The 23,006-nt window shown below is 48.3% G+C and overlaps 1 protein-coding gene across 2 annotated transcripts in view; it reads right to left on the reverse strand.

Annotated features, from left to right (window-relative positions):
* The window catches only part of LOC135917554 (uncharacterized), a 225,255-nt gene that overhangs the window by 201,303 nt on the left and 946 nt on the right, over positions 1-23,006 (reverse strand). The gene's annotated exons all lie outside the window — the stretch shown is intronic.

The following is a 23,006-nucleotide window of genomic DNA, read 5'->3' on the forward strand; positions in this document are numbered from 1 at the left end:
CGACGGCGCCGCGGCTTCGTTATTCGCTGCCGCAGCCTATAAAAACGGTGTCGGGGAAATTAAGAGGGAAGTCGTTACTAGCGAGGACAAAGCGATAAATAATCGAGTAAAAGGCCCTAAAGACAACGGCAAGTATGAGTGGGCCGTGCGGGACATACGCACGGGCCCGACAAAGGCGCCCCCTGGGCGCCTTTGTCGGGGCGCTCTGCAGCACCGACGGTGCGCCGACGAGCGGGACACGTGCAGTGCACCGCTCTCCGTATTGCCGTGCTAGCGCCTTCCGCCAAATGGGCTACAGTGCGCTGGCAGGTTGGCCGCGCAGTTGGACACACCGACGGGTGGTGACCAAGTCGTTGACCGGCCCCATCCGGTTCCGGGATGCGTGTACAGCTTCCGTCACAGTTGGCGCGAACAGCCGTTAGCAGATGCTTGGCGCGCGGCTTCGATTCGCCACCACGCCGCTGGTCCGTGGTAGCCACGGCAAACACCCACTGCGTCTTCCCCGTGCCGAAGCCGAGCCTCCTCCTGTGCAACGCCGCTGTTAAGACTCGCAGAAGTGCGGCGCGTGTTCGAACGGGAGAGCTTGTTTGAGGCGTGACTTTCCGGACGCCCTTGGCTACCGCTGGGGCGTGTATCTTTCGACGCACGAAGATGTATTTAGCATGGTCCAAGTTTAGCAGTCCAAGAAAACTTTAGATTTGAAAGGGTAACGCCAGGCAACTATAGCTACCACGGAAGCTGCAGTTCGGGGCTTAGGATTAATTTCACCCGCTCGGAGTTTTGTACGTGTGTGTACACTTAGAGCCCATGTGCTTCTGGGGTACCTCCCTGGCCATGTCTCATCGATACTTTTTCATTTTGTGAAAAAAAAAAATGGGGAGGAAAAAAAGATCAACCGACTCTCTGAGCACGTTTATACATGTCCCAGCAACAGGTTCTTTCAATGGACACAGCCAATGGCATAGCCAGAAATGTCGTTCGCGGGGGACGGGGGGGGGGGGGGGGGGGAGGGGAAGGAGGCTCACGTTGCATGCAGCTAGGCATCCTCCGTATCAAATAGATCAATAATAACTGCATTGCAATTTCCAAAGATGCTGCAAACGAAATTTTGAACGCTACGCACTGTCAAGACAAGTAAAATATGCATATTTTTTCATAAATCAATATGCTCGTATGTCCCGAAAATTGTGCCAGAAATGCGATATCAAAACTGATATCAATGCTTCCATGTTTTTTGTCTATTTAATAATTAAAGGAAATATCACACGAACTTTAAAGCTATATCAGTTCGAAACCAGCAATGCAGTGCATGTCGCTGATATGAAAAATGTAAAGGCCGTGAAATGAACAAGTTGAGGACAAATATTTTAATGAAACATTGTCATTCAAGAACCTTGTTTACATTTCTCTACATATGCAACAGCCAGGGAAAAATCTCAATGACGCTGTCCTTCGTTCTGCAGTGTATTGCGCAGGAGGAGCTGTCACCGGTCGTGTATCGTGAGTAATTATACCAAAATTATAGTCGCAACGGATAGCACATATAAAAAGCAGGAGTTCTGCAAGATATACGAGGGCGACTCAAATGAAAGCTAGCGAATGCGAATGTATGTCGAACGGGCCCCTTTATTTAGACTCCATGAGCATTGAGACATTTGTCCCACTGACTAACGAGTCGCGTGATTCCTGTCTCATAAAGGTCCTTGGGTTGTTGCTTCAAAAAGTCTGCAACTGACTGTTTCACGTCATCGTCCGACACGAATCTGGTTCCCTTTAGCTGTTTTCTTGAATTGCCCCAAATTGTGAAAGTCGCAAGGCGACTGTTCTGGGCTGTATGGCGGATGTTGCAGCGTTTCCCACTTGATCTTTGCCAGTTTTGTGTCATCAACCTTTGCAATTGCGTTGGGGGTGATTGCACGGTGGCTTTGGCCCGGTCTTGGATTGTCTTTGCAACTCTCGCGTCCTTCTTTGAACCGTTTGCTCCAACACTTCACAGTGGCCAATGAAATGCAATGTTCAACGTACACGGCTGCCATACGGCGACCAATTTCTTTTGGGGAAACACCTTCAGCTGTCAGAAAACTCACAACATCACGCTGTTCAACTTTTGGAGCGTCTATTATGTCACGCAAACATGTTCAACCCAGTGTGTGACAGCATTGAACAACATTTGTCCTTACACCTGCGTGTCACTTTTGTGAATGAGAGATGCCTGCGTGCTACGAGCATGCCTTGCAGATAACGAACCGAATCATCATTGCGCGGGTTGGCTTGGCTCACTTTCATTTGACTCACCCTCGTGCACTGAAAAGCCGAAGATACAATGGAATATACAAATTCGAAGATACAGCTTGACAAAGGGCAAAAAAAGTAACTGGAAACAAAGTTTACTGCACGTATACACAACACCTCGCAACAAGATATAGAAATATACGTATAAGTCTCCAATAAATACATATATCTAAGAAAAAGTTACTATATATAATGCGTCAAACAAGGCAAATAAATATGTTGGGTAATCAGATTCGGAGATCACAGAATACTAAGCCCCCTCCTCCCTGCACCCCTCTCCTAAGTATCGCGCGCGGCGGAAGGCGGCGCGTTTCCTCCATGCTTTTCTCCTTTGCGCACACAAGACTGAGCCACCATCGTCGGATCACCCATGCCACCCCCGCCCCCTTACACTTTCACTCGCACATACAGCATGCGGCGCGCAGTCATGATGTTATCGTCCTTTGACTTTATACGGAGCGGGAGTGCGATGGCGATGGCAGGAATGCGCCTGGAGTGTCCATGTAATTGCTATCTTAATAATATAGTAAGAGTATCCGACAACTGAAGCGTCCTGGGGCGCTTTACTTTCAGCAAAAGAAGTAATGAAAGGGAGCTTTTACCATCCCACTATTTGCTGCGCCTCAACAATGTCTTTTTTTTCTTTTGTGGCGCCGTAGCACCGAAAAAAGAAAAAACGCAAAGCAAGGCATGTTGGCCACAATCGAATGCCTACCTTGGGCACCTAATATGGCTACCGAAGGACTATCGAAGAAAACGTGAGACGCTTGTTCCACAGAGAACCATACGCATACTGCTCGGCATCCTACACCGGCGAGACAAGATTTTCCGAAGACGTTGCTTTCAGCTTAACGCGTTGCAATACGTCAAGTCCCCACAGTGATGGCAGCGAGCGAGAATTCTTTCTTTTTCTCGTCTACTAGCCAGAAAGCGCCCAAAGCTCTGCCAGGCCAAAATCCACTCGGCCAGAGAAAAAACGAACGCTCATGGAAGTGCGCCGCGCGGTGGTCGGGGCAACACGAGAGAAAAACATGCGCTCTGGCTGGCTCTGGAAGACCGCGGGTATAGCTAGAATAAAAAGAAAAATTGAGGAAGCTCAATGTGTCCTCACGAATAAAAGACAAAGTAGAAAAAAATAAATAAGAACGTAGTTACCTTGGCTAGCTTTAGTGTCTTGACATGGATGCTTTGGCGCAGGTAAAAAATATGCTGATGTTCTTTTCTGTGACATGACGGCACAAATGAACCACCACAACGCTTCGTCTTATCGGACCTCGCTGCGTGCTTTGTCAACTTGTTTGACGGTGTGTTGATTTGGCTTGTCTCGTTGTATGGTCCGATGTACGACTTTAGAAAAGTTAATGCACCTTTGGAGTCAAATGTTTACGATAACATTAAGTCCACAAAGTTCCGGAATTGAAAATCTAAAGCACGACTTCGGAAATGTCAGTGCACCTTTAACATCAAAAGTATATGAGAACTTTACACCCATAAAGTCTCGGAATTGAAATCCATGCGCTCCGTACAGATTACGAGGCCTCCGCGAGATGCCGCGACGAGCCGGCTCGCCATCAAAAGCCTTCGAAACTTGGTGCTCGGTTGAGACGCCTTGCGTTATGCGACTCCCGGTGCATGGGCGTTGTCGCGAAACACTGCCCGAGTTCGCAATGTTCGCGGTGAAATGTCTTTTTGACCGTGAAAAACGACATTAGAGACAAAATCCAGATTGATTTGTGGCGCCGGGGGTTGTTTTGGTTGGCGGTGCATGACAGCACGAAATACTTTTGGAGCAGAGAAAGGGGAGGGCTGGAGCCACCCCCCCCCCCCCCCCCCCCGGCTATGTCTTTGGACACAGCTAGGGTCTATAAAACAACTTTGCAGTCCACGCAACATCGTCCTCGTCCACTATGCAGTTTTGCCCGTTATGGCCTCCTTAATACATGTAGAGGGACAGACGGCTCCAGTCTGACAATTTGCATGGTGCGCAAGAAAAAGAAAATAAATAAAGAAAACGCACAAATCGCGAAACGCTGAAGCGGCGCGATAACTCAGTCAGTGCGCCCGCTTTCTAACTGCAGGGACACTGGTTAGGTACCGGTATACTGGTGGCAGAAAAAAACCTTTTTTTTTCTTTTTTTTTAAATTTAACATATAATAAGGGTGATGAGGTGGGCATGACGTCGCCGAAAGGAGAGGTGGAACGACTAACTCAGGAAGCCCAGTTTTGAAACAAGCCTTTCCCCATGAAGGAACCTTAGAACGGCTTGATGAGCCTTTATTTCTAACGAAGGAGAGTACATCCGTACGAAAAACTATGACGTGTTTCATTAATATGTAATTAACTAGTATCCTAATGAATTATTTAATAATTGTTGTTGAACTAACCACAAATGAAAAAGAAATGGGGCGCCGGATCTGCCGGATCGGGACACTACGACAGTAAAGCAGCAACAACAAGAATCACAATGGTCGTAAGCGATCGCCTGACCACGTTCAGTGACCTCAACCAACACTACAGACTCGAAAGACGCAAATTACCGCCACCGCGAGATAAAGTAAACAGGAACGAGCCCGTAACCTTACGCTTGCTCCAAACGCACATTTACCCTTATAGCCCCGTCGTCTTACATCACTGCTGCCCGGGTTTATATCCAACAGATGCGTGTAAAGCTTGCGGACAGAGAGCAACGCTGCGACACAGGCTCTGGGAATGTGCGGACAGCAACGGTAATGAAACCACATCCCTTGGCGTTGCGTCCGTAATCGCGGCCGCTGCCAGAGTACGGGAAGCCTCGAGCTCGCTTGTTTCCGACGCCGCCCCGGCTGCGGGGGCCGCCGGGGACCTTCTCCGTCGCCGTCGCCGCCACTGGGATGCGGCTCTCAAAAGTTCGGAGTTGGCAGACCAGCTCTGAGCCGTCCGGCAAGCCGAAAATGCCGCCCGAGTCCAAGGACTTCGAGCCGCCACCTGAGGCCACCACAAAAAAGGCTTGCCGGCCATTCTTTTTAATAAAGTTTGTTCTTCTTCTAGCATTAAAAAAATGATAAAGAAGACGCTACTACGGGATTAGCGTTAAATTTCAGGTGCTTTAATCAGGGTTTGGAAGCGTCCCACTGAGCGTATTGAAAACGATACATTGGGCTTTCTGCCGTTAAACTCACGCTGTCGCGGTATAATCAGAGCGGCAAGGGACCAAAACCACTGACCTCACCCTGGATCGGGGAGAGCCCCGTCATCTTGAAGAAACAAGAGTGGAGAATTGAACCGAGTTGGCAGACAGAGAGAGAGAACAAATGATAAAGGAAAGGTAGGGAGGTTAACCAGGACTGAGCCCAGTTGGCTACCCTACACTGGGGAAAGGGAAAAGGGGGCGGAAAGATTAAAAGAAGAAGAGAAAGTCCACTGGGGATATCGTTCGGTCACTCAGTCCGGATCACAGACGCTGACTCAGTCCAGTAGCCTTCAAATATCGCAGCAGAGCTTTTGTGGCCTTTTGTAGCTGCGATATGCGAGGCCATGGTCCCAAGATCTTCTTCAAGGTGAACGGTACGTGTTCTATCTAGCTGATTGAGAGCTGTGCAGAGGTCATGTCTTTCGTTTTGAAAATATGGGCAGTAGCACAGTAGATGTTCTATAGTTTCCTCGGCACCGCAGGCATTACAGTCGGCGCTATCAGTCATTCCTATCAAAAACGTATATGCATTGGTGAATGCGACGCCCAAGCGTAAGCGGCACAGCACTGTTAACCGAGTTGGCAGACGTTTTACTTTTGCGCACAGCGTGAAAGGCACAAGGGCGATGGGAATGCGCGAAAGTGAACTAAAGAGTTCCGCACGAAGGACGCCCCTCGAAAAATACCAAGCGCACGATGATGCACCCATCGCTTTCAGGTGTCCCGCAATGCAATGGATTATAGCTTGCGCCAAGGCGCCGAAGGGCTCACTGATGGCACTTATATCCCCCTTTTAATTATGCCCTGCATCCCCCCCCCTTTAAAGCCGAACATCAGCGACCAATGAGCAACCTGGAGCCAGCGCATCTATCTATAAGGAATTGAACTGCTTTGAATCAAGTAATAGTCGCCACGGTGACATCAGCGGCTATGACGTTCCACTGCTGATGAGTGCGATGTCGCGGATTCGACTCCCGGACGCGGAGGCAGCATTCCTACGGGGGACTGAATGCATGAACGCTCGGGTAGTTAGATTTAGGTACACGTTAAGAAACCCTAGACGATCAAAAATGAATCCTACGCCTCCTAACCACCACATCCCTCATAGCCCAGTGTTAAGCTTTGGGGTGCGTTAAACCGCCCAATTGAATTTAAGTCAAATTACAGGGTCAACGTCTCTAGTCAAAATGCCGTCGAGGAGGGCTCCGGTTAGCTTTCGATCTCCCAGGGTTTTTTAACGCGCTCGTAAATGTACCACCTACACGAGCGTTTGTATTTAGTTTTTTTTTTTTTTCGTTCCGCACTCATCGTATTGCGTTCGCCGTGGCCGGGAACCAAACCCGCTACCTCGTGCTGAACAGCAGAACGCCATAGTTGCACTGCTGTGTCAGTTGATGAAAGGTTAAGAAAAATAGTAATAATAAAGAAGGAAACTAAATAAAAGAACGATAGAGAATTATAGAAAAGAGAAGTGTGGTCGATTCGGTGCTTAAAAAAGTTTTGGTGCAGAAACTAGACGACGAAAAAACTCACAATTTCAACACAGCAGACAAGTCAAGTAGCGTAACAAATTAGAACAATATAAATAAAAAAAAGGGGGGGGGGAACGAGCTGCGAACCGAGAACGAAGAAGACCGTACCGAATGACCCGCCTATGAGGCCGCTGACTGCTTTCATTACGCTAACGACAAAATCCATCAGGCGCCGGGAAAGTCGACGCCAGGAATGAACAGGGGGTTCAAGGGACACGTGGTGGCGGCGCTTCGTCTTCCTTGCCCGCTCGTCGGCGACATTCACTTCGATGGACAGACAGACCAGTGCACGCTGAGCCGGACGCACGCAGCGAGGTTAAAGAGCTGCGCGCCCACTGCAAATGACAGTCGTCGTTCAATGGAATTGCGCAGTGACCCTAAGGGGGTGGGGGAGGGGGGGGCGCATTTGGACCGTCTGCGCAAACCATCTCCGGGGCGGCAGCGACAAATCAACCGCGTCAGAGGTGATTTGCGCTGAGACGCACATGGTGATCGCCGAGTAGGGTCATTCGCCGCCGCTTATATGTGGTGACAGACGCGTTCTCTCCATTTTCTCCCTCTCTCTTTATCTTCTACTTTTCTCCCCTCTCCTCGAAACACACACACACACACACACGCACACATACACACACACACGCGCGCGCGCGCGCACGCACGCACACTTCGATTCGCGTCTTTTCCAACTCTTGGGGGAGAGACACCTAACGCGCTCTGCGGCCGTGACGAAAAATAGCTTCCTCGCGACCCGGGAAAGTGGGCACAAAGAGGGTGAAAGAGAAAAATAGAGCCTGTTCGACAAAGTAAAAAGAAAGAAAGAAAAGAAAGAAGCTCACACGGAAAACACAGCGAAAGTTGAGTGGGGGAGGAGCAGCGACCCGGCGGGAGGACAGAGTATACATGCGCTGTGTCGCTACCGGAAAGAGTCCATGCGGCGGCGTCTAGTCAGCGCGGCGCCGACAGCGACGCTTTTCTAGCACTTTCGGCGCTTATTTCCAAACGCGAAAGGATGGGGAGAGAGCACAGAAAAAAGTGCCTGATGTGCGCTTCCAAATTGGAAGGTAGATTTTGCTGAACGTCGCCGTCATTGCCAATATCCGAGCTGTCCCATCAAGCGCGCCTAAAGAGGAGGTGGGAGGGGAAAGGGGGCGGGGGTTATGGGAGGCGCTTTTTTACCAGACAGGACGTCCCACGTGCGCAGGAATATGTGAGGCTTACCCAAACCCCGGGGCAGCATTTTTTACGAGCGGCGGCAGCGGCGTCGCCGAAGCACGGCGAAATAACTGCACGCGGGATGAAGCTAGAAGACAAAATAAAAAACGAAAACCTACGCAATGTACAACTCCTGCTTCTCCTGCGGCGGAGTGTGACCCTGGGTAACGCCAATGTTCGTGCTTGCCATATACCCTTTCAGTTGTCGCAGAATCCCCGTTTTCGATCGCAAGCGCGCGAGCAGCGACCCGCTTCCAAGTGATTGTTTATTTAGGCTTACCGCTACTACAACGCACAAGCACATTGCAGGAGCGGTTATGGCACAGAACGACTTAAAGGAAACAACGAGCTAATATTCAGCATCGTTAGGTGTTTGCTTGGCGTACCATACACAATGCGATTATCTCAGTACAAAACCTATATCTTGCTAAGTTGACAAGTGCAAAAGTGTTAACAATGAACGTGGTTCGGCCCTTCGCGCACGAGATGGTCATAAGGCAACTTCCGCGATAAAGCATTCAAGCAACTGAAGCAAGTCAGAAAAAAGCCCAAGCCATTGCATGTAATTCACTCAGTCAGACTTGCGGTCGAGCGCAGTATGGTGCCGCAATAATAGCAGCGCGCCTGCGGAGCGAAGAAAAGAAAAGGAAAACGCCCTCTCTAGACTTTTGCTGCCGTACGAACGCGCCAGCAAGACACGCGGAAGTACTTGTAAGCCGAAAGTCTGCTGTCGCTCGAGTAAAGCTCAGATGTCCTTGGCACGACAGCTACGCCCTTTGCGGTCAGCAGCGGTGATTCACACACTTGTGTGAACACATTCTTCAATGTGCCGGAAAAAACGCATTGCCAAGCCAGGAAGCTCCACAAAACGCAAGTATTCTTTCTTTCGTTCGCGACACTCTCCTAACTGTCCTTGGTGACGTCGACCGCTTCTGGTATACCATTCGAAAGGCCCGCAACTCATGGGAAGCTTAGTTTCCCTGGCCATATACGTTGCAGTATAGTCCTGCGAGTCCGCGCCACACTGATCTGTACGTGCAACCACGACTGTTCAGAAGGTGCTTAACGCCTTCTTTATTACTTTTTTTTCTCGTCATTGTCGAGCATAGTGATTTCATTCCAGAACGAAAGGCAACGTATACATAGGATACACGACAGTAATCTCGTTGTCTTTTTATTTGTTTCGTTTAATAATAATAATATTATTATTATTATTATTATTACTTCGAGCCTCACTTTTATGCATGTTTCTGTTTGCGGCTCCTTAAAAGCCCTAGAGCCCTTAAAATAAGTTCACGTAGAAGTTCATCTTCCTTCATTCTTTTTATGTCGGTTTTATTTTTGCTTTCTTTCTTTTTTTTCTTTTTTTTTCGACGTTTATATCGCTGCACTCCAGAACTAATAGATAAAATCTCCAAGACACGCTGCTTGAACAAGTTGCTGCAAATGTGATCGATAAGCTAAATGAGAGTCGAGCCAATGATGTATGTTGCTGCTTGGGAAAACAGTTAAAAGTAATGCCGGACAATTACAGTGATACCGCAAGAAAAAAAAATGCCGTTTCGTCCATAGTACCTATAATAGCAGTGACAGGGATAGCAATCGCAGTATTGCACGCTGTAAGGTTTGCAATGTCGGTTGCGTATCGGGAAGGGCAATGCTTCGTTCACTGGCAACTCATCCGCGCTGTTTATCTCTCTTTTTTTTAGATGTTTACATTACTCATTATTCCTATAATTTGTTGTTTGCGTCGCAGGTCGCTTTTGCGTCTTCTGTCTCACTAGAGCCATGTAGCCTTGTGGATGGTAGAGCGAGCTGCGATAAAACAGTATTAGGAGACTGCAATCTAGCCGCGGTCGCATTCTGTGGGCTGTAAGTTCGCGGAATTTGTCTACGACGAAAACAGACCAGGCCATCGCCTGCAGAAGGGCTTAAGGCCAGTTAAGGAATATTTTTTAAAAGTTGTGACGTGCCAAGTCAAATAAAACCGCACCAGTATAGTCGCTCGCTCTGCTAGGGACTAGAAAACCCTCACGTCAGACCTAAGCGAGCAGAGTGATATTACGGTGCTTCGAAAAATGCTTTTGACAGACCGTAAAGCGTAGACGATGTGAGGCAGTTTTTCTTCTCGAGCTCGGTCAATCGCATCAGTATGCCTGGTAAATTTCACAGCGTTGCATTGTTGTTTTTTCTTAGTTTTTATGTATTTATTCATTTATTTTTCACGACACCGTCCTGGAACGCGAGAACTTGTTAAGTGCTTGCACGTTCCAAGCGCTGGTTCAAGCGTAACCGTTCTGGTGGTCACGCGCCGTGCTGGTCACGTTCGATCGTGGCGCCGCAAAATCACTTGATTGAACCCGCTCCCCTCTCATTAACCGCTAGGGTTGTAATATTGCTCGAGGGTACAGTGTTGAAGGAGTGAATGAATGAATGAAACCACGTTTATTCCACATGAAAATGCGTCGAAGACGCTGCGGTGGAAAGAGGAGGGGCGTTATTGGAAAAGGGGAAGGGTAAGGCTGCCTCCGTTTTATTAATGAGCGCAGGCTGGCTACTGCCACCGGAAGGGGCACAACGCCTGCCTACTCTTCAGAAAGGAGGAGGCAGAACAACTCGGGTAGAAATATTCGTCGAGTGTTGTACACCGCAGGCCAGAGAGGCGATAGTTCCTCACTACCGACGTGCGCTGCGCACTGAAAGCGGGACGCTACAATATCAAGGCAATGAGCAGATAGATGCACATTAAGTTCGAGCGCGAAAAGTACACACACACACACACACACACACACACACACACACACACACACACACACACACACACACACACACACACACACACACACACACACACACACACACACACACACACACACACACACACGCACACACACGCACACACACACACACACACACACACACACACACACACGCACACACAAACAACACTAACTCTCTTTGTTTGGAAGAAAAGGCCTTATCTATGCAACACCGGCAACATCGCCAGCCACCCCGTTTCCCGCCCTCATGCTTGTCTTGGTATTCCTTCAGCTCTCGGTTAATAAATCCTTCGCTCCGTGCAAAGCTCCAGAGCTGCGGAATTCTCACTTGGCATAAGGGTCTCGGATAAAGGTCGTGATGCGCCTGCATAAAACGAGCTAGGAGGCGAGTTGCAACCTCCGAGAATTAAGGTCGTCGTAGCTCGTGTCATTACGAAACAGCTAGCGTGATGGAATCCCGTCGGGTCGGAACATGATGAAAGATAAACACCGACCACAAACAGATTTAGCAGCAGCAACGAAATTCAAGCAGCACGACGTGAAGAAGCAAACACGTGCAAACAAGCGTGCCCGCTGAACAATGGCAAATCAGTACTGCCAAAGCACTCAAGGTGGAGGAAAGTGCGTGAAAGGGATGATTGTCATCCACCCGGCTGTAGCACGAAGCTACATAAAATAAACCTAATGCGGGTTTCCTCAGCAATGAAGCTTCGCAGTTGAAGAAAAATTCGTGCCGGTTTAAGGAGCATTGTGTTTGGCCAGTCTATGATATCAACTGAGAGCAGGCACATGTGAGTACGAAAGAATATGACCATGCGTTTTCATCCTACACATCTAAACTACCACGGTCGCTGTCCACAGAAATGATGGCACTCACGTTCTACGACGTACTTTGGTGACCGTTTCGTGGCTTTTTTCAATTTCCTACTCAACAATGTTCCCGTGTGGCAGCCGAAACGTTAACATCACTAAATCTTTTGTGGTCACCATTTGTCTTCATTTTTCATCCTGATGTTATTATCATCGAAGCATCATCTTGTGCTATGAGATATATGCACAGAATCGCAATATCTTCAAGCGCGGCTGTCACTGTCGTGCACCATCAGCAAAATAATTATTAGTGACGTCGGCCATTGGGAAACATTTGTATCCAGCGCATACCTCGCGATATTATAGTGCGGATCTCGCACCTTGGTGGCAGACTTTACATTCCTTCTTTTTGTTTGTAGCTGAGTGTTCGTGGGAATCAAGGGTTCGACCGATCTGTTTTCTCTGCCCTTTGTCTGCGTCCTTTCTTGCGCTGCTTGAAACTTTCTTAAATAGAAATTAGAGGGGGGAAACAAAAAACGAGAGTCCTTGATATGTGTTTGTTGTAGTTTTCGCTCGCTATAAATGTCACGCGAACATGGTAGGCTGCATTGTTCTGTCGCAATGGAACTCCAGATGTGTGTTCGTTACCGTGATAGAGACACATTCTTGCAATTTTGGAAAACATCAAGAAAGTAAAGAGTGACCCCACCAATCAAATCGTGACTGGATGCTCTATATCTTTCTCGCCATAATATCCGCTATGAGAGAAGAAGAGGAATCATCGTTTTTGAGAAAACGCTGTCGAACACACATGTGTCAGTCAACATGCTTCGTCAGTACGAAAAGACGTCCTGGGATATCCGGGCGTCGGCAGTGCCGAAGCAGACGAAAAGGAACTGCACAGAATGGCGCAAAAATTAAAAAGGAAAGAAAACAGACAGAAGTAAGAAGTGCTACTACATAGCTCCCTCAATCTCTCGTCGCGTCTGCTGGCTACACCGAGCGCGTTGGCCTCCGCGCGGAGCCCTCGTAGTTGCTGCTGCCAAACGCGGCTGATGGCCATAGGCTCGCTCGGCGGCTCTCTCGCACCGGAGTCGGAAAATGGAGCGACGGCTACGCTCGGTGCAAAGAGCTCGGTGCGGCTGCGTGAACGACGCGCGCGGCTTTACCCAGCGAGGGAGCGTAGCAGAGCAGCGTCGCGTCGCGGGCGCGCGGCGGGACTCGACCGCGTGGTTCCTGGCGCGCGGGTTCCTATTTCCGGAGAGGCCCCATCGGGCCGAGCCACCGCTCCACCTAGCGCCCCCCCCCCCTTCCCCCCGACACGGGCGGCCGCTTTCTCTAAAACGAACGATGTCTCCGGTCCCGGTCCGCGGGCCCGGCGCACGGTCCGAGCCACTTAGCAAACAGCGAGCGCTCTTAAAAGCCCGTGGAAGGATCGGGAAAGAGGGCGTCGAGAGGAGGGGGCAGAAGTTGTCGCCTTTTGCGACTGACCTCCCCGCCCGCCTTCCTAGGACCGCGGTGCCCTTTTCGGTTCGCATTTTCGCTCACGCCTACCCGTGTATCGTCTCTCGAGACGACACCCGCCTTTCGCGCGAACGAGGTGTGAAGGAGAGGCGCGAGAAATCTATACAGCTTGCCCTGTCTTGACGGACACTCGGCAAAGCTTCCGAGTGGCCACCCGCGCTCTGCTTTTTTAGCTTTATTTTTCTTTTCTTTCTTTTATTTCGTATGCGATGGAATTTATTACACTCGTTGAGCGCGAGGCTCGCGAGCGCTATGCGCAGAATGGCAGCAGTCTGTGCCTCCGGTTCCACTTTGTCCGGGGTCCGGAATTGGAACCTAACACCACTCGTTGCGCAGGCGACTGCATAACAGGTGGTGTTCGCAGCGAGCACTCTAATATAACGATGTTCTGCAAGCAAATTTATTTTAACAAATCCGGTAATCACGGCAGTATGAGCGCGAGCGGTGGCTTGATTCTTTTGTTTCCTCCTCCCCCCTTTCTTTTTTCTTTGCGTGTTCAACTTCAGATAGAACTGCTAATTAGGTGCAGTGTGCATGCAAATAATCCTCATGGCTTCCCCTGCCGAGAATACCGCTGTCTCGGTAGACATTGCAAATTGTGCCTTGATCCAGGCAACACGAACACATGTGGCGCTGTCTCTGAAACAGCAACAAAAAATGAAAGAAGGAGAGAGGAAAAGCAGAAACACGAAGGAAGAAGGAATTTAATGCCTTCCAGAGCTTACTCTTTCTTCGCCGGGCATTGTAACATCTCTTCCAGCAAAGTGTTACTTGCATATTTTATATAATCTGCGTCCTAGCGTATACCAAGCACGCAGAAACAATGTATTCGAACGTGGATCAATAAGGGCTGTTACCGCAGTGGCAGCAGAAGTATAGATTCTGATATCCTGCTCATAGCAAGGCCATGTATTAAGAAAAGAAAAGACAAATGTTTTTTATCAGGGACAACACTTGTGTGTATATCGATGCTTCGTGTGCATACAGTTTCACGAACGGTCCGAAATAAACGCGCATTGCTGGGAGAATCGTATAGAATATCTTAGGCCCAAACAATGAAACGTTCCTTTCCTTCGAGCGCTTCCTAACCTTACGTGAGGCCTCCTTACAGCGAAGGACCGATGGAGGAAGCAAGCGTACTCTGAAAGCTGCCTTCACTCGTCCTCACGTAGGGAGCGGTTGCCGCATGCCTGGGTTCGAGATTATCTCTTAAAACCTTTAGGCGAACACCATTATTCAATAAAAAAATGTTGTGTCATCGCACAATCTTTAACTTGAAGAGGTAATATAGAGAAGCGTGGACGCTTTCTTCTAGTTTTGTTTACTAAAGTTAAAAAATGTAGCGCATTACAGTGCAAAACTTGATGTGCTCCAGCAACGCTGGCACGCCGGCGTCGTGCAACGCCTAGCAACGCTTTCATGCCGCACGCGTGAGTGAAACGAACATACCTGGCAATTATGCAAAATAGAAGTGAGGCGTGCAGACAGGACACAAGAGTAGAGAAGTGGACAACACGAACGCCGTGTTGTCCACTTCTTACTCTTGTGTCCTGTCTGCACGCCTTACTTCTATTTTGCATAATGAATCCTTACCAACTAGCTCAGATTTCTGTCGTTCTAAGCTTCATACCTAGCAAGACTTACCATGCTCGCGCTTCTCCGCAGGTGGGCAACAGCGCGCATGCGCAAGCAAATAGCACGTGGTTAAGCAGTGAGGTGAAGCGCTCGTTCAGGGCCAGGAGCTGCGTAAGGATGCATGAAGGTAGCTTTGGAGCTACCTTATGCTGAGGAAGCACCAAGGAAGACTTGACCGAGGGCCCCTCAGTAAGGAAGCTTTCAGAGTGACATAAGGTAGCCTCACCGCAATGAAGGCTTCCTTACTTAGGATAAGGAAGATTTCATTGCTTGGCCCTTAGCCTCTGTCCATGCGCATTGCCGCGTTGAATGCACTGAGATGCGTATGTCTCTCACGCGCCGCTATACATAACGAATAAGCGCGGAGTGCATGCGTAGCGCTCATATTGCTGTTTTTTGTATATTGGCCAACTCTTCACACGTACGGACGTACAGCCGTCGTGCCTGGTATAACTATGTTTCGTTAATACGTTATTCCAGTAATACCTCAATCCATAATCTGTTGCTGCCAAAGAGAGAAGGGAGGCATAAACAGAAAGAAAGAAACATGAACTCTGGGGCAGGTTCGTGTTACGTCCCACACTGCAGCGCCTGCGTATAGCACGCGAAGTCACCGCCGTCGACGGGAGTGTAACGTCGGACGCGACAGGGTGTTGCGCCGCTGTCCGCGGGTGGAAGGCGCCGACAACAGCGCGACAGCTACTCGCGTCATGCGGACGCCAGGGGTGTCCGTCAGACAGGCACAATGAGCGACGGCCTGCCGTTTTTGCCAAGGGTCCCGATCCGGTAAGGGCCTGTTTGCGCTCGAGCCGCCCATCGCCGCAAGCCGCACCACATGCGTGCGGTCGCGCGAAAAATTGCAGATATCGAACACTTGTGCACGAATTTCCGTTTACACTGTGTGCACAGTGTAAACGGTACACATTGTAAACCGAAATTTGTGCAGAAGCGTTCGACATGAGCAATTTTTCGCGCGACCGCACGCGTACGGTGCGGCTTGCGGCGATGGGCGGCTCGAACGTAAACAGGCCCTAAACAGGCATTCGCCGCAACACTGCGTGACGGCGCGGCGGAGGCACTCCGCGTCCCGAGGCCAAGGGATGGAAGAACCAGTCGCTTCTGGAATGCTGGTGCGCTGATCGTTTAGAAAAATGTTTTTTTACCGCGCGCAGTAGCTTAAGAAAGTATCCGTAACAAACTTTCCCGGGGAGAGAGAGAGAGAGAGAGAGAGAGAGAGAGAGAGAGAGGGGAGAGAGAGGGGGAGGGAGTAAATAAGAAAGGTTCACTGTAATAAAGGAATTCTGCGCTCGACGGCGCACATTTGTTGCAGTAAAAATATTTAAACACGATTGGTCGGCTCACCGGGCAGTTCCGCAGAGAACAGAGCCGGTCACCGGTACAATTGTAGGGGCAGTATACGGGTAACTATATAGGCCGATTCGTTAGATGCGGTCTGCTCTGTGTGGAGCTGATTGGCAGGACGCAGTCAGCGAAAACCGAAATGGTTCCCAAAGAAAGCCTCGCGTAGAAAAGAAAATAATTATAACGGAAGAGTACTAGGCAGCCTGAGGGAAGCCGAAGCAATATGATCTTGAGATGCCATTCAGCGGCTAAATGCTTCTGAAGTTTGATGACTCCCACAATCTTCGCCATATGTGTAATCTGAGCATTAATGTGTTCGTTCATACTTTGTCGCAGTCGGCGTTTAATCATTTTCCTTTTCTATTTTTCAGATGCAATATATATATTTGCTAAAGTTACGTTAGAATCGGCTGTCGCCGACTTCTAGTCGAGTCAGATTCTCGATATTTTTATTAAGCAGCAATGTTTTGGTCTTTCCAATGATACTTTACAGGGAGTACATTTCCACGAATGCGAGGAGTAGAGCAGACAATCCATAAACGAAAAGAAACAAGGTATAAAGACGCGTAACAAAGACCAGGGGCGCTATAACGTAAACCTATTTCGAACATTTTGATTCCAATTCTGCAATCAGCCCTCCGCGATTGGTCAAAAACTTCTTTGGGCCACTCCCATCCCACGTGTCTGCCACGCCACGTCACGAAAACCGCGATAGCTCCCAATATTATATGACGTGTACACACTGATTATGCATCATTTGACTGAACAAAAGAAAAATAGTTATTTCTGATTCGACGCCTTTTCGCCATCAGCCCTCGGATATTGGTCAAAAGTTTTCGGGCTGCACCCACTTCACCTGCCTATCACGCGACGTCACGAAACCGAAAGAACTCACCGCGTCAAACTGATGTGCATGCGATAAAGATGCATTAATATGCCGAACAAAACTGAATTTTCTTCTGAATAGCCGCAAGCTGCCCCTTTCCGAAAGGAATAAAAGATGGCTGCCGCCGAACGCTCAAGAATTGGCTCTCGCACCTTCTGGAGAGCATGGATTATTTGCGTGTAATAAAACTTTTTGCTTGGCCGTGTAACGTTTTCGAGCGCTTTCGGAACTTTTACGACCTCGTTCTGCTAACAATTCTTTGCTGAAGATCCGTTTTAGCGTCATTCTTAGGCATCCGTTGCATGCCGCCGCTATTGTCGACGAGTCACTGCAAGCTAAGTAAGGGAAAGCGGACCAATCACAAACTTCGGCGCTACCCCCTTCATTGGGTTAACCGATTTTCAGTGCAGTGGCTCGGCTCCATCGAATCCCTCTTCACTTGCACGTGCTCCTCACCTCTTGTGAGCCAATTAGATAAGACAAGCCACTCAGTGTAGGCAATTTTATTCGTTTTTCAAGCAAACAAGAGTGACCTCCTATGATCGAGGAGAGCGTTTGATTGCTCTGTTCAGACAAACCTGCGGGCGACCGCCCGATGCTTGCGTCGGCGGTTACACAAATTTGACGTCAGGACATTGGAATAAATACATATCGGAATAGTTTTACGTTATAGGGCACCAGATGTACGCATGTTCAAGTGCAACTAAAGCAAAGCCCCGCACGTCATTTGATTCCATCGTCACTGCCGACTACATCCAAAACAATTCAACCTGAAAATGTTTGTGCGTTGTTGAGCCAGTCTCTACGTTCCTTTTTAACCGTTCTGCCAGTGTGTAACACGGCTACAAGAGACACGCCCGAAAAGCAGGCAAATATTTGATGAGCTCCTCCGCCTCAGTGCAGGGCTGCAACACGGCGAAGGCCAACGTGCGGACGTCTGTGACCGAGCGTGCAAAGAAATTAAATCTCGTAAACAAGTGAGGCGCGAATTCATGCACACGTGTCTAGCGTTTGCTTTGCGTCACCATACGTGATATTAGAGCCAAGACACGTTAATGAAGGATGGCTGTTAACTGTTCGCTGACAAATAAGCACAGGAAGAATAATGTAAGTGTGGTACTTCGGTTCGCGAACGGCAATGCAAGGTAAATAAAGCCGTCGTACAGCGGAAAGAACAGCAGAGGCCTTTTGTAAGGTATTTCGTTTTCCCTTTTTACTTCAACATCCGTCGGTATTTTCGCAGCCAGCGCTTGTGCCCGCATATTAAAGCGCACGGATTGTTATTCAGTAACATAGAATCATATATATGCAAAGAAAACGTTACATGCACATAAATACAAATAATGGCGATTAACGGCGAGTTCAAAACGAAGGGGAAGGAGAGAGAAGGTTGCGGTTGAGTTCGTGTCGTATAATGTTCGTGAAGCAGAAGTACGTATCAGTGACTGGAAGTTAAAGAAAAGAAATACTCACTGAGGCGTGTTCGCAAGCATTAACAAAGTGCAAATAATCCACATACGAGGAATCCCGTAAGTTGTAGGCACTGTGACGCAAAGACAGTTCCAGCAACGCCGCAATAGTGCAAGAGGAGTACTCGCATAGCAATAACATGGGAAGCTAAGGAGAGAAAGTGTCATCACTGAAATGCTGTCACATACGAAGCAAAATGCAGTGGGATACGGAGTTGTACTGTATGCATTGCGATTCTTTAACGACCGGTGGAAGATATACAAAGCGCAGGTGGAACGCTTAACTGATACATCTATATGTGTATATATTTTTATATATATATATATATATATATATATATATATATATATATATATATATATATATATATATATATATATATATATATATACACGATAAGAAAGGGGTTAACCGAAGGACCCGATTTTTATTAATCATATCATAAGAAGTCAACAAACATTGACACAAAGTACAACATAGGGGAAACTACTTGTACTTACCAAATTAATTAAAGAAATTATGAATTAATGGAAATGAAAGTGGATGAAAAAACAACTTGCCGCAGGTGGGGAACGATCATATTTCATTGACGTAATATTTATTTTGTGGTAATGACATAAAAAATACGTTACAAAGAGAGAGAGAGAGAAAGAAAAAAGAAGCACATGAGGAACAGTTGAATGCTTGCTTTATGACTTATTTACTTATATATATTATTTATTTCGTACATACTGCCTATCCTAATGGGCATTTTCGCAGGTAGGGCGCACGCATAACAAACATATTACAAGAAATACTAGTGGGTACAAAACAAGTAAGTCGTATTCATTTTTATTTTAACTTAATGCGAAGCGAGACGCGTATAGTAAATACGTTACTAAAGATGTATGAAACAGCAATACAGGACTTAAAGAACATGTGGAAACGACAACACAGGGTCATAGTTCATCTCTGCGAGACACGTCAGTAGTTGTATAGTCATGATAGAAAATTATGTAAATTAACTAGTTAAACATGTAGGCAGACTATTCCATTAATAATAATCCGCTAAAAAAGGTATTTAAAGCAATCAATCTTGAAACGGTATTCCTGTAGAGTTTGGGGATGTTTGTGACGGTGATGTTCATGCATTAACATTTGGGCCCGTATTCAGAAAACATTTCTTTCGTTAGTGCCTTTGTCGACTGACCATCGCACAAGTGAGCGTCTCTTCATCGAGAAATACATCACATGTGAGTGGTGGGTGCGCAACGGGCCTCCACAGAGGAGAAGCTTTTACGCGATAACAGTCCCGCCACCGTGATTCATTTCGTAAAATTTGAAATTATAAAATTTGAAATTATAAACCTTAGGCTTTAGGAGCACCGGCTCCCTGCGAGACTTATTATGAAATAGCCCATCGGTATCGCTTGAGGCGTCGCGCGCTCCCACCACCGGCCAAGCAACTCGACAAAACGCAAGCGGTCGCGTTTCGGCGACTTCAGACAAATACATACCCACACCCAAAATACATTAACAAAATCACAGGGGGCAGGGAAAGCGACAAATGTAGGCTCTGTCCAGAAACAGGAACACTCACACACATAATGTGGGAATGCACCTCGCTCCCGTTCTCTCATCCCCCCGTCAGCAGCGAGACTGACTGGACAGCCTGGCTCAGTTCCGGGGACGTCGACCGACAATTGGAACTGGTGGACTGGGCGGAAAAGGCCAAGCAGGCCCAGGGCCTTACTTGAGCCCTAACGCTCAGCCACGTCCCTCTTTACCCTTCCCCCTTTCAATAAAGTTTATCACCACCCACCACCACCCAGTTTCCCTGAAACTAGACAAGACAAATAAACTTAATACAACATTACAGCTGCGAACTTGTATAGTGTGCCCGAGCTATGCACACCATCACTGAAACGCGTACAACCTTGAACCACGCACTAACATTGGTTTTCAACTGTTCCTATATAGACTTCCAGAGACATATATCTAACAAGCGCGAGTCAGCCGAAGAGCGGTTGCGCGTCGTGCTGGAATACAATGCTGCACTAATTTACCGAGTAACGCAGATTGCTGTAGACTGTGTTGTGCCCGAGTGGCCTCAGCCTGTGCGTGAAATTAGCTCTTTACTTGGCGTGCTGAATGCTTACTGAAGTGTGTAGTTAAGATTAGCACATCCAACCTGTTTTCCGGGTGCCTTGTGTAAAGCATATCGACTGAGTAGTAGTGTCTCCTTGTATGCCATCGTCCTGAATGTAAATTTAGTTGCTTAATACACTTCAGTGCCGACACGTGCACGCTGCTTCTGCATGTTGCATAAATGGCACGTATACGCTGTATATGATGCGCTGCCTGTAGGTGCGGGAGGTGCGGCTGCTCAAGCTGCTGCTTTCACTTATATTTTATCCCCGTCTTCTTCATCCCTGCTCAACTCTATACTTGACAAATTAACTTGAATCACACATGCCAGAACTTTCTTGTCCTGTCTGCGGCAGATTTCGAAGAAAGAGCAAATAAATATATATCGTAACGGCGTGATTGTCAAAGGTCATCAGTCAAAGTCCGCGCCCCCTCATCCCCTCTTTCCAACCAAGAAAAAAAAAGAAGAAAGAAGCAAGCCACGAAAGACGAATGCCTTTACTGCTCTTTTAGCCGATACGGCAACATACAGTGACGGCGTATATATATATATATATACGTGGTCATGAACTTCAAATGCGCGTCTCTTGCCCGTGAGGAACGAAGAACGTGGCCTCATCGGGCTGCAGAGCTCAAACGAAAAAGCTGGAAAAGCAAAGAACATCGCGTTGATAAAGAAAGAAAACGAGGGAGAAGCCGGCGTTCTACGTCGGCGCTCTTTCGGAACAGTTTTTAAGAGCCGTTCCTCCGCGCTCCAGCGGCGTATGCACCTTGTGTTTGAGCTCGACTATAAGCGCGCGGCCGCGTGGCAACATCGTGGCGGCACGCCGAAAGAGCGCTCTTGCCTAAACAAGCAGTGGCCATTACCGCATTCTTTCAGCATCTGTTTAGCGTTCTTCAACGGGGACGTTTATCTTTGCGAACAAAGCGAAGCAGTGCTGCGCGCGGAGTATTCTCGTCGCGTACGCTAATCCGTCAGGAATTCGCACGGCGCGTCGGGCGGCGGGGAGGGACTCGCTGTTATCGCTCCTCGAAAGCGACGTAATGCGCTCTGTCCGCGTGCTTAAAGATCTCGGGACGAATACGCCGTTAGCTCCGCGTCGAAATTTAGGGCTGACGAATTGCGAAGGTTGGTGGGGAGGAGGAGCCCATGGTCGTACAGTGGCGGGCGCGAGTACAGCGGTCGCAAACACATGTCGGACTGAGAGCTGACGGCGACGACAGCGTTCGGCAGCCTTTTAAAGAAATGATGCAGCCGTCGTCGCATGGATTGGCATTATTAACGTGGCCCTTTGCAGCAGCGTTGCTCTTCGCTAAGGGCTGCTGCGTCTGTCATTCGAACCCCAGCACCACAGCACCATCACCCTTTTGGTAGGCGCGTGACACTCCGTGAAAAATAAATAAATAAATATATAAATATAGCAAGCACTTGAAAGTACTAATTATAAAAGAAATAAGAAGCCACAGTACGGTCGCCGTTTTCACAAAAGTTAGCTCTTATCGATGGCGAATGTTTGGGGGCAAGATGCGCTGTTAACTAGCGCCGCAAGTGATCATATGTTTAAGAGCATTCCAACTCCGCGTTCTCAAAAAAAAAAAGAAGAACACCAAATGCGGCCGCAAGTTTTTTGTGTACATGCATGCAGAGCGCGCGAAACAACCTACCGTACGTAGAATTTCATGCAACACTTCCCTCCTTCTGAAATGAATAAATAAATGCAAAGAACGAAGAACAATTTCGGACCAAGAAAAACAGGCAACATGGGAGAGGGAAGAACAGAGACTCAATACATTGCCAGCGCAAAGACACCAAAGCAGAAAAAAAAAACAAGGCGAGAACATACAGACAGAACTCGCGACAGGCGCTAGCCTAAGTTAGAAGGTCTAACTTAGGCTAGCGCCAGAGAAGTTGGCGCTGTACTATATGAGCGGTTCTTTCTAACGGGGGACTTGAGCATGTCGTATGGAGAGGACACGGATCAGCGCCTGTAGGAAACAACGAGGAAGGAGCGAAGGCCCCTGAGAGAGCAAAACAAGCAACCTGACCGCGACCGGCCAGCAGCGAGATGCACGTGCTGCTGAGGGTAGGGCGCACTTGGTGCGCACACACACGCACCAGCGCACGTCGTGCATAGGCAGCACCGGAAAGCTTTCACGGATCGCGTGTCACGATGCCGGCAGAACAAAAGAAGAAAAATAAACAAGAAGA

The sequence above is a fragment of the Dermacentor albipictus genome, chromosome 5 (genome assembly GCF_038994185.2).
Source record: "Dermacentor albipictus isolate Rhodes 1998 colony chromosome 5, USDA_Dalb.pri_finalv2, whole genome shotgun sequence".
Classification (NCBI taxonomy): Eukaryota; Metazoa; Arthropoda; class Arachnida; order Ixodida; family Ixodidae; genus Dermacentor; species Dermacentor albipictus.